Genomic DNA, 13,238 nt, shown 5'->3' on the forward strand with positions numbered 1-13,238 from the left:
AATGTGTAAACGTTGCCTGTTTTTACTTCGAAAACCAACTACATGTTTTTCTAGCATTCGAATAACAATGGCTGAACCTGGAATGATAGAAGAAGGATTGGAGATGGATTTAATTTACAAATATGGTAGGAAATGTGCACACTGTTAAATCAATACCTGCCACAGTTTTTCTTATTTGTCATCTTTATTTGAGCCTTCTTTAAGTGTGTCGTAAAGCCGATGAGGAGGGGGGGGATCTTAATCTTAAAGGGTTAATTCACCCTAAAATTAAAATTATGTCATTAATAACTCACCCTCATGTTGTTCCAAACCCGTAAGACCTCCATTCATCTTCGGAACACAGTTTAAGATATTTTAGATTTAGTCCGGGAGCTCTCAGTCCCTCCATTGAAACTGTGTGTACGATACACTGTCCATGTCCAGAAAGGTAAGAAAGGTAATCATCAAAGTAGTCCATGTGACATCAGAGGATCAGAACCGAACTTCCCATCACTACTGGTGATCCGAAAACCAATGCAACCGGTTCTTGAGTCGAAAACGAGTCAATCTATTGTTCGTTACCTGGCTCAGCTCGGTGTTCATCTTCAGTTCTCTATTCACAGCAGTTCAGTCAGTGTACTGTTTGAGTGCATGAATTACTCCGGGATATTGGTTTGTTTGAACTCAGAGGGAGTGTCAGCCACATTAAAAAAACAGCTTAAATTTGTGGATTAATATGTATTAGAGATGATAACCATTTAAAAAGATTCAGTTCGATTTGTTGAACTGGTTCAAGAAGATCCGGTTACATCGAATGATTCGTTCGTGAACCGGATATCACAAACTGTTTTGAACTCTCTCACAACAGACACAGAAGAGAAGACAATGCTGAATAAAGTCGTAGTTTTTGTTATTTTTGGACCAAAATGTATTTTTGATTCTTCAAAAATTCTAACTGACCCTCTGATGTCACATGGACTACTTTGATGATGTTTTTCTTACCTTTCTGGACATGGACAGTATACCGTACACACAGCTTCAATGGAGGGACTGAGAGCTCTCGGACTAAATCTAAAATATCTTAAACTGTGTTCCAAAGATGAACGGAGGTCTTACGGGTTTGGAACAACATGAGGGTGAGTTATTAATGACATAATTTTCATTTTTGGGCGAACTAACCCTTTAACACTCAGCATACCCAGTTTAAAAAAAGTCACTGCTCTCCACTGTAGGGGTGTAACGATACGCGTATTCGTATTGAACCGTTCGGTACGACGCTTTCGGTTCGGTACGCGGTACGCATTATGTATACCGAACGGTTCGTTGGAGTAATTAATTATATTTGAAAAAAAAAAAAAGAGAGAGAGAGAAATATAATGATATGCGTTCAACAAGGTAGCCCAATAACCCAAACAACGTAACAGGCAACGCCCCTGACACTCCCGAAGAAGAAAAAAACACCATCTTATATGTTTATGTTAGGTACTCAGCAGGCGCTCGCTCACTCAGTACGCGCTGAAGGCTCGTTGCAAAATAGCCAATGCGTTTAACAGACTAGAAATGAGAAGATCCTCCAATAACCAACAGGTCTGGTGTTTGGGTGCACTTTGGATTCCCTTTAAGCTATAATGGTGATGGCAAGAGAGTGGTGGATAAAAAAACAACGGTATGTCGCATCTGCAACATGACAGGGTACACCAGCGGGAATAAAAAAAAAAAAAAAAAAAAACACCAGCGGGAATATCTGGGATATATGCGTCAGTACTATCTGGGAAAAGACGAAAAAAAGGAGAAACATGCACGCAGCAAACTATCCCTGCAGCATTTAGAAACTATAGCTTACAGGGAATCCAACCCAAACACCAGACCTGTTGGTTATTTTAGGATCTTATATTTCTGGTCTGTTAAAGGCATTCGACATTTTGCAACGAGCCTTCAGCGCGTGCTGAGTGAGCGAGCGCCTTAGGGGCCGTTCACATATCGTGCCTAAAAACGCATGGAAAACGCTAAGCGCGTCTTTCTCCTCCTTTCCAAAGCGCTCATGAGGCGTCTATCTTTGCTAAGCAACAATGACGTGCTCTCTCCATGAGACGCGGAAATTTCAGCGAAGGATAAATGGATTTGCAGCTCTAAAAATCGCTTGCAGTAGCTCTGCTACTAAATTTATTTCAAAATTGCAATCCATATACAACTATGGTCAGCTATGATCAGCTGATCCTTCATCTTGGCTGAGCTCTCAACGTTGTTACGGGAAAGGATGAAGCTGATTGGTTAGTTCTTGTCACATGACCCGCGGTGCGCTTGCGGCATTCTGAAAAGTTGAGATGTTTTTACATTTTGCTGTATCTAAAACGTATCGAACCGAACCGAACCGAACCGTGACATCAGTGTATCGTATCGAACCGAACCGTGAATTTTGTGAACCGTTACACCCCTACTCCACTGGCACTAACATAGACATTGTAATCAGACATTAGAAGTAGAATACTGAATAACATGTCTATTTTTGCATGCATTAGAATTTGGATGTGGAAAAATGTAATAATAAATGTAAAATTCAATTATAACTCTCCAAACACTCATGACTCACATAAACATTATATAGCCAACCTTATGGATTACCTTTTAAATACATTGGCTTGACCAGGACATGTCTTTCACCATCCTGGCCTTTTTGTAACTGTATGTGGCTGAAGTTCATGTCATTACTGTTCTCAGAATTCCAGTTCTATTATGTTGGACACATTTAAGCTGTTTCCTGTCAACTTTTTCTGTCAGTGTCAGCATACAACGTCATAGAGGCCAAATATTTTAGTGCCAAATACTGATTGTATCAATTTCTCTCTCTCTCTCTCTCTCTCTCTCTCTGATGACTGTCACAAACTCTTTCGTTTCTTCAATTGCTGTGATAATTTTCCAGAATGAGATCACTGTCTGATTCACATTTACAGGACATGATGTCAAACAGTGGAACATCCAGAATGGATTATTCTTGTGAGTAGCATCCAAAAACTTGGATGGAAAGTTTTTTTTTTTTTTTAATTTGTTATTATTATTACAAATTTACCGTAAACAATAAATAAATTAAATAAAAATAATCACATGTCCACTGTGTTGAAGCAGTCAGACCATAATATCCATTATTGCGTCTGTAAGAAAAACACACATAATCGAAATTCCCAAAGCAGTCATACTGGCCCAAAACCACAGAGCTTTTGATAACTTGCCTGAATGTTTGTAATATGGTTACTCTGAGAGAGGGAGGACTGGATAAACTAAAATAACTAATTGCCATTGTGCTTGGATTTAATATGCATAGCATGGATTTTGTGTCCACTGTGCCAGGCTATAAGTGTGAAGCTATACGAGCCAAGATATGGTAGGATGCTTGCCATACACAAATTAAATCAGTGTTCTGGAACTCTTAACCCAAAGGAAAGAAGTACAGTTGCCATGCTATTGACATCACAATCATGACCATTTACGTTCTTGTGGTTCACGCTCTTTTCCACATGCCCACAAAAAATGTCTCTTGGGTTTCCATCAGCAGACTATCCTTAATTGTTCTGGTCTCCACGTGGGAGACTGGCAAGGAAAAGCTATAGAACTCCTGAGTCACTCTATCCTGAAATCTAGCAGTCACACATCACCCAGGAATCGAAGTCTACTGTGGGTTTTATATTCCCCCACAAATGATGGCCATGCAAAAACCACTACAGTCTGTTTCTACTTAATATTAGTATTCTTTCGTCTCTCTAGTAAGGAGAGAAAATTGCTTTTTGTACTACATGACCTCAGAAAGCATTTTCCCACAGACTTCATGGAACACGTGAACTTTAACAGTAATTGCTTTGAGTGGTTCCACACTGAGACTCTCTATTTTATACTGGCTGATTTTTACACTTACATTCATTGGGTTTTTGATGATTAGGCTAAAATCAGCACCATCTATGTCAAATAAAATAGTGAGACATAAATTGCTTGCAACAGGTTTTCTACTCATTTCTACTACCGGCATTTCACTAGCTTGGCTTCTTAAAGGAATATTTCACTTAAAATGAAAATGTCTTTCAAACTAGGAATTTCTTTCTTTCGGAGAACACAAAAGAAACATTTTAAAGAGTCATTTGGCTGTTTTTGTTCATACCCTAGTCAATGTACAGTCCAAAAGTTTCAAACTCTAAAAAGGACACAAATGTAACTAACGCAATCAAAATCTCCACTGTCTTCTGAAGCGATACTGGTATCAAACAGATTTAAAATAATAGTAATAATAATAATAATAATAAAATAACAATCACATTCCTTTGATAGTAAGCTTAAGACAGACTTAAATTGAGAGCAGTAGAAAACAAAGACTTAAGGAAAGGTGGAAAAATGAATTGCCACTATTCCATTTGCTTTTGTAACTGGTCTATTTTAAGGTGGAATTGAAATCAACACTTTACACTGAATTTAAAATGTCTAAAACACAATAAATGTCAACCTCCTTCATAAACGGTTTTTCATTTTGTTGATGCTCTTCCTCCTTCTCGTAATAGTTATTGCTGGTTGACAGTCTGTCTTATGGTGTATTGTGTGTAGACTTTTGATTACCCGACGGGATACACTTATAGTTTCATAAAAAATTTTTTTCAAGTTTTCCAATACTTTGTTCTTTAAAATAAATGTCTGTTCACTAGTGCTAATTATCAGCAATCATTTTAGAAAATCCACTTACTCGTTTTTGCACCAATACAATGTGTAACACTTTACATTGTACTGTACTACCAAATTATATGTAATGTCTTTATTTGATTTGATATCTCCTGTTATATCTGTTTTTCTCACACTGCACATTTTCAGAGCACATTAGTTCCTGAAGATGATGACTAATTGGATGTGCTTAGCCTCAAATACTGCTCTGAAGTGGATTTAGTGTTTAGTCACCGGGATTTGGTCATTTTCAGACCTGGTACAGTCTTGTGCACTTACTTTCTTATGTGTATGTACTCGCAAGTGATAGGACAAGCCCTCTGTAAATGCACAATTCATAGGGTGCTGTGGCACTCAAAAAATGCAAACAAACCTAATGTCACATGGCCAGCTCTTATTCCTGAAGTGTTTAGTTTAAAGGGATAAATCACATCCTTTTTTAATATCATCAAGGTTATGTTTACCATTCAAAAAAAGTGAATGGGGATTCATATTATATTAGTACCTTAAAGGTTTTCCATATGACTTCACTGAAAACTGACACAATTCACTTTTAATTTAATATACAATAAGCTTTAGGTGGGAATCACACAGGGAGGCCCAGCTTAGCAATGACGCTAATAAAAACCAAAAATATTTGTGTCATATCTCTTATAACATTCAACAAATCCCTCTAACATTGAGCAACAGGAAGTGTAGGTAAAATACATGAACAACAACTAATTGTTTGACCTAGAACTGTTCACTGCTCACACCTAACTCAATTATTATTGATGTATAATTACCTTTTGTGAAAGTAATCAGCATTTTTTTTTTTTTTTTTAAATGGAGCATTTAAAAAAGGAAGTAGCATTTCATCACCATAACATTTTTTTTAACAACATCCACTTTTAAGCTTCCATGAAGGATGGATTGTCAGGATGTCATTGGATGATTTGGTGTGAAGCAGGGTCAGATGAGCTACACACCAAAAATGGTTTCATTCCCTTGTTTTATTGGCTTGTTAAGATTTTAAAAGTCAATGACAGTTGCGCAAGATGTTTAAGCATGTGGGTTTTACAGCAGTGCAAATCTAAACACAAAGCTGTATGTTTGACCTCTTTTAACGAGCAAAAGTGAGAACCGTAATATTTAACCATTCTCTAGACATAAGATTGCTTGTGGGCGCATCAGCCAACCACAGGACCCCAAACTAATCTCCCTTCCATTTTTATTCATTCTTATCAGATGAATGTTATGCATCATTTTTGTTGTGCCATTACTGTGACTTTCCCAATCCTTCAGGGGTGTGAGTCACTGGTACTGTGGATCATTTAAATGGAATTTTATTAGAACATGTTAAACAAAAATAATATGCATAAACAGGTTAAACAGAATTTTTGAGGTGAAGAAGGCATAACATCTGGTGGCGATTCTGGAAGAAGAATAAAAAACTGAAAATCTTATTTGATTAATTTTCATATATATATATATATATATATATATATATATATATATATATATATATATATATATATAAATAATAAAAATAGATCAAATAAGATTTTAAGTTGTAATTCAGTTTAAATTTGTGTTCCATTTGACATAATTACAATGTGTACTCTTGTGAATTGGCTAAAACAGTAATATTTAAAGTGCTGGACAGATTGCTTGCAAATTGTAATCTGTTACTGATTACAAAATTATATGACACATTGTAGGTAGAAATGTTATTATTCATTATTGTTTCTTAATTGTTAAGTAGTTGATAAATGAAAATCTTAGGGTCTTCATGTAAACATTACACGTCAAAAGGATTTAGTGGAAAAGTAGAAGTCCTAGTGCACTCATTTTTGTTCCATATAAAGTCGATTATTCATGGATTTCTGACATCTATCAGCAAACTCCTACATCTGTTTCAAATTTTTTGACAATGAAAGTCTTTCTTACATCAAACAAAAGCTTTTTTTTTTTTTTTTTTGGTGGGGGTAATATAATGTTAGTGAGATAACGTTCATTAAAAAGTATGATGAAAATGGCATAAATGTTAATACATGTTAAGGTAAAGTACAATAATGTTACTTAGTAAAATGTGTTCTGTGTTCAATCAGGACTAATGAAGATGGTTGCATGAGTGAAAAACAGCAAGACAGCAAAGCAGCAGTGTGCTCTTCTCCTCCACAGCTGCTTTCCAGAACACTTCATACTGTATGTGTCTAACATGGTCAGTATGTGGTGCTGGTTCTATTTGACATACAGTAAATAAATAAACATCAGGCAAATATTCCTGTTCACACATTTATGTCGACCTTCTGGTTTGATTAGATGTTATTTGCTGACACAGTAAAAAAAAAAAAAAAAATCTTAATTATTGTTCCTTTGTTGTCCAGAGGTTCAACTAAATGTTTACCATCCATTACTTTGAATGTGTTTGAGGTAAAGGACATCAAGAAATTTGAAAGCTTTATATGTAAGCTTGCATATTGCTTTGAGAATGATTCAAAGTACATATTGCACTTTAATGACAGCAAGAGCTCTGTTCCAATTTCCTTTTATTTCCAGGTTAAAAAGGGATTTTAAAACAACAATTTTCAATGTGACTTGAAGCTTCTGCTTGAGATTTCCCAAAATCAGACATTACATCAGTTGAAATCGTACTTTAGTCTGACTGTCTCTGAGTCAAGCTGGACTCCGTCAGACAAGAACTTTCCACTATGAAAGAAAGAGATAGTGATTTCAACCCCTAACTCTCAGAGTGCTTCCATATGGTTAGCTTAACGCAGTACTTGTAGCAAGAGTTTTTTTTTCTTCTTCTTTTTTTAATAATAAATAAAAACAAAAAAGAATAATAATAAAACAGGTAACTCTAGTGTTAGAGGGTATTTTTTTAAATAAGAATAAAACAAGTCAAAAGAATGTAAAAAAAGATTAGAAAATTCTTGACACAGTTATGGATGTTTAATTAAATTTCTGTCTTCATGCCTGTTTAGTTCAGTTTCCCTAACTAGTTAATCATTAACTCTGATTAATGGATTCTCTGCCCCTCCTTAGTCACCCTATTTTTCCCTTTTCAGTTCAGTTCCCTGTTGACTATTGGACTTGTTACATGCTACTTGTGTTTCCCTGTGTCTGAATTGAGCTTCCTCTTCTTGGATTATTGTTAAATGTTATCTTGTATGGTCTTCATCTTCATGAGCTTCTCTCATACAAGAGTGTGACAATTCTAGAGAGAGGGTCATTTTTTAAATAAATAAAAAGAAAACAAGATTGAATATCAAAAGAACAGAGAATACTCGTGTTAGAGACAGTTTTTTTTGGTTGCACTTTATTTTACAGTACGTGTACTTACATGTACTTATAGTGTACTTACATAGTGTATTTATCTAAGAAAGTTCTGGTAACACAAGGTAACTACATGGGGTAGGGTTAGGTTTAGGTTTAGGGGTAGGTTCACGGTTAGTACCTAGTTATTACATAGTTATTGTAATTACTATAAAAAGTACATAGTATGTACATGAGGAACAGGACTGTAAAATAAAGTGCTACCATTTTTTTTCATAAAGTAAATAAGTAGTAAGTATTAAAAAAGAATAGAAAGTTCAAGTGTTAGAGGGTCAAGTGTTTTCTTTCTTTCTTTCTTTCTTTCTTTCTCAGAATTAACATAGACAGTGCTAAAGTTATATTATCAAATGGAGATTTAAGAGATGTGAGAACAGGAAAAACACCTCAGCACAAAAGCACATAATCAATATACCAAAAACACATGACTTTTCAACTGGGGATGGAAATTGGGGGGGTCAAGGAAATCCAGCGCAGATAACAGTCATCCCGTCCATTCGCCATTACAGCACTGTTCACAGACCCGCTTATCAGACCGGCGGAACAAATCGGCGAAGGCGAGGGATGGAGGGTGGGGTGGTGAATGCATATCTTTATATGTGTATGTATGTGTGTGTATGTGTATGTATATAAGAGTTCAAGTATTTGTAGGCCTGGAGAGTTGCGATTCAATCTAGGTGCCTCAGTCCGCTGATTGTTATAGCGTCACAGCAAGTTGCCATGGAGACAGCCTTGGTCAGGTCCTAGATAGAGTCAACAATCAACAGGTGTCTGTGGAAGTGGGGGGAGGAACACAAGAGCGTCTCACTGCACTGCTCCTCTGGGAGAGTTGTTATTTCCAACTGGCCAAGGCCAGTGCTGGTAAAGGGATCCGAAAGAAGATAAGATTCCAATTGTTTGGTTGAGTAGCCGCATTCCCATTTCATCCATTTTCTCCAATTTCCTTCCAAAGCCGTGAGCTTCTTCATGATGTTATCCATATAGTGGTTAATAGTCTCAGTCTCAGTGCTGACCGCTCTGCCCACTGCTTCAATCATGATGGGCAGCCTTGTGAGGCTTTGGACAGCTGTTCCCGTTTTGAGAACTTTTTGATAACCCAGAGCAAAGCCTAGTCCATTCAGCAGAAGACCTGTTATCATGGTTCCGAATAGGTAGATATCTTAAATGTCCTCCACGGAAAGAGCCGCCAGACACATGACCCGCCAATTCTCCCACGAGTCCATCGTGTAGCTAGCTGTGAATGTTCCGGCGGGGCATTTAGGTTCCCCCGATCCCAAGGTTCTCATCGAGAAGATGGTGTCAATTGCATTGAGAGACCAGTTGATCAAATCCATGATTTCAGTTTTGGAGAGCAGTGCAGAGAGAGTCTCTCAGAAGTATTAGACAATAGACAAGATGAGAGAGCAAGCAAAGCAAGGAAGGCAAGGGGAGGAGAGGGAGAGAAATGCGTCCGCCTCCGTTAAGAGCCAAGAAGAAAAATGCTCTCTCATGCTTTTCAGCTGATTATCAATCACAGCGCCAGTGTTTCTGGCTCTCTTTGAAGAAGTTATGGTTGATGCAGTTGGTGGCTGGTATGGTTGGTGAAACTGTGATAAAGTGATGGGTTTGTTGAAACCACAAGCAGTTCTGTTTCGGCTAGATTGAGTTAAAGGTGATGGTTAGCTATCTTTAGATCATCAGGATGGAATGAGAGGTAGAGTTGAGTGTCATCAGCATAGCAGTGGTATGAAAAGCCATGTTTCTGAATGATATAACCTAGGGATGCCATGTAGATAAAGAAGAGAAGTGGTCCAAGAACTGAGTCCTGAGGCACCCCAGTAGCTAGATGTTGCCACTTGGACAACTCACCCCTCCAAGATTCCTTGAAGGACCTATTTGAGAGGTACTTTAAGACTCAAGTCACTGGAGTGTGTTTCCTGCCTTTTTCCAATAGGGCTGACAGGAGGATCTGGTGATTAACCATGTCAAAAGCAGTGGACAGATCCAGCAAGATAAGTATTGAAGATTTGGAAGCCACTATTGCCAGTTTTAGGGCTTCAAAAACCAAGAGCAAAGCAGTCTCGGTTGAATGTCCACTTATGAAACCAGACTGGCTGCAGTCGAGAAGGTTTAGTTTAGTAGAACTCTATAAGTACATTTCCTGTGGAAAATGTGAGTGGTACTTGCCATGCACAACTACACTGTATCGAGTACAAAAGGTTCACCACCATGTTTCTACAATATTCTGAGAGGGACATGGATGTGGTTTTATGAAGATGCTAACACAATTACCATTTCCTAACAAAATACTAACATGACTGATGAGATTTTCCATTATGTTAACAAGATTAGTGTTTAGTGATTAGTGATTAGTGATGTTGCTAGCATCATTAGCATGTTTTAGTATAATGATAACACAATTAATGTGTTGATAGCATGTATTTAATAAGATTCTAGCATAAGCATGTTGCTAGCATTATGTTAACACAATTAACATGTTGTAAATGTTACATTCATGGACTTTCTGTTTCCCTACTTTGGTCATGTCCCATTTCTTGTTTAGTTAATCCCCACCTGTTCTCCATTCCCCAGATTAACTTCCTTGTGTTTAAAACCCTGTCTGTTTAGTTCCTTCCGGTCTGCGATTGTCTATGTTATCAATGTTACCTCTATTTATGTTCATTAAACTCCTCTTTTGATTTATACCCTCCTCGTGCTAGCATACACACGACTGTAACCGAATACTAGGGACTTTCTCGATTTGGCATGCCTTACCCACTTCCCCGACTGCTCGCTCTCTAATTTCTACTACACTGGCCTGAGTGAGCGGTGTAAGGCACGCCTACCAGCAAATGGTCCCAGAGAGGATTTCGCCGCTTTCGTGGAGTGGGTGCTGGAGAAAATGGATCTTCATTTACCATCTGCACCGCCGAAGAAGATATCTCCAGCCCCACTCCCGAACCAGAGACCAGCCAGCCGCCATCACGCCGCACAGAGCTAGAGCCCACCGCAGCCGCAGAGCCTGAGCCAATCAACGTCAGGGAGCAGGAACTCGAGAGCGCGACTGACCAGGTGTGTGAGCCGGCAACAACGTGCGTCATGGGACTATTAGTGGATATAGACGGTGTGAAGGAAGGCCCTTCCCACACTCCCGCGACTGAGGGTGAGTTGCATTCAGTTTCTGGAAACTATATTAATGGACATTATAGACTGGTTTGTGGAGGTAAATCCCGAATCCCCTATTTCTCCGATGGTTCCGCCCAGCCCTGAATTTTCTGTTTCTCCACTGGTTCCATCCAGCCCTGAATCTCCCGTGTCTCTGATGGTTCCACCCAGCCCTGAATCTCCTTTGTCTCTGCTGGTTCCGCCCAGCCCTGAATCTCCTGTTTCTCTGCCGGTTCCGTCGAGCCCTGAATTTTCTGCTTCTCCTAGACCTGCCAGTTCCTCTGCTCCACCTCCGCTGGTTCAGTCCAGCCTCGTATTTCCTGTTTCTTTGCTTGCTCTTTCCAGCCCCAATCCTCCTGTGTTTCCTCCCATCCTCCCTCTCTTATCTCCTCCTACACCAGTCAGTTCCTCGGCCTTCATCTACCCTGGTGCCAGTCAGTCCCGCAGCTCACCCTCAGTCAGTGCCATCTGGGTGCGATGGTTCGCTGCAGGACTTCCAGTCTCCAGCTCTGCCTTGGCGTGTGGATTCCCTGTCTCCGCCTCCAGCCTCTGAGCCCTGCACTCCTCCTCGGTCCTTTGACCCAGCGGCTCCGCCTTGGCTCTTAGCTCCCTCATCTCCACTGTGGCCCGTCATCCCACCAGCTCCAACGGCTCCCTCGTCCCTCTGGCTCCATCTTGGTCAGTCATCGACCATCCACCACCTCGGGACTTGGGACATTCATCTGGCTTCGCCTCATCACTCCATCCCTCCGGCTCTGTCAGGCTCCTCCTTCCCTCTGGTTCCACCTCCATCCTCAGTCACTCTGGCTCTGCAGTGGTCTTCCAGGACCCCGCCTCCGCCTTGGTCACCTGAGCCTTCTGCTCCGCCTAGGCCCTCCGGATTTTCGGCTTCACCTTTGCTCTGCAGCTGCTCTGCTCCATCTTGGGGTCCTCATCCACCGGTGCAGTGGATCTCCATCCTGGCTGGTCTCTGGAGCACCATCTGGCTCCTCCTGCTTCGGGCTCCTCCCTCCTACTCCATCCTGGGTCCTTTCCTTTGCCTGCCCCTTGCCTGCCCTATGCCCACCTCCAGAACCCCCACCCTCCCTCCACTGGTATTCCTCTTGCGGTGTGAGGATGCACCGTTCTGGGAGGGGATGAACTGTTACGTTCATGGACTTTCTGTTTCCCTATTTTGGTCATGTCCCGTTTCTTGTTTAGTTAATTGATTAATCCCCACCTGTTCTCCATTCCCCAGATAACCTTCCTTGTGTTTAAAACCCTGTCTGTTTACTTCCTCCTGGTCCGCGATTGTCTATGTTATCAATGTTACCTCTGTTGATGTTCTATAAAAATCCTCTTTTGATTTATACCCTCCTGGTGCGCTTGATCTCTATGCTAGCATACACACGACTGTAACAGTTAACATGGTGTTAACATGATTAGCATGTTGCTAGGATGTTTTACATTTTTAACATAAATTTTTAAATTTTAACACTATCATGCACCTACAGGTGCATCTCAGTAAATTAGAATGTTGTGGAAAAGTTAATTTATTTCAGTTATTCAACTCAAATTGTGAAACTCGTATAATAAATAAATTCAATGCACACAGACTGAAGTAGTTCAAGTCTTTGGTTCTTTTAATTGTGATAATTTTGGCTCACATTTAACAAAATCCCAACAAAAATCTGAACAAATTAGAATATGGTGACATGCTAATCAGCTAATCAACTCGAAACATTTTCAAAAGTTTCCTGAGCCTTCAAAATGGCCTCTCAGTTTGGTTCACTAGGTTACGCAATCCTCCCTTCACAAGGAGGATAAGCCACAAATATTTTTTACCAAAGAAGCTGAGGATTGTCAAGCAAGGAATGGACTGAGGCCGGGTCAAGGCATCAAGAGCCACCACACACAGACGTGTCAAGGAATTTGCTGAACCACAGACAACTTCAGAGGCGTCTTACCTGGGCTACGGAGAAGAAGAACAGGACTGTTGCCCAATGACCCAAAGTCCTCTTTTCAGATGAGAGCAAGTTTTGTATTTAGTTTGGAAACCACAATACACATAGCAGCACAGTGTTAATGGGAGTTACATTTCCATCACACAATAGGGCTTGAGT

This window comes from Carassius auratus, unplaced genomic scaffold (assembly GCF_003368295.1).
Source record: "Carassius auratus strain Wakin unplaced genomic scaffold, ASM336829v1 scaf_tig00215236, whole genome shotgun sequence".
NCBI lineage: Eukaryota > Metazoa > Chordata > Actinopteri > Cypriniformes > Cyprinidae > Carassius > Carassius auratus.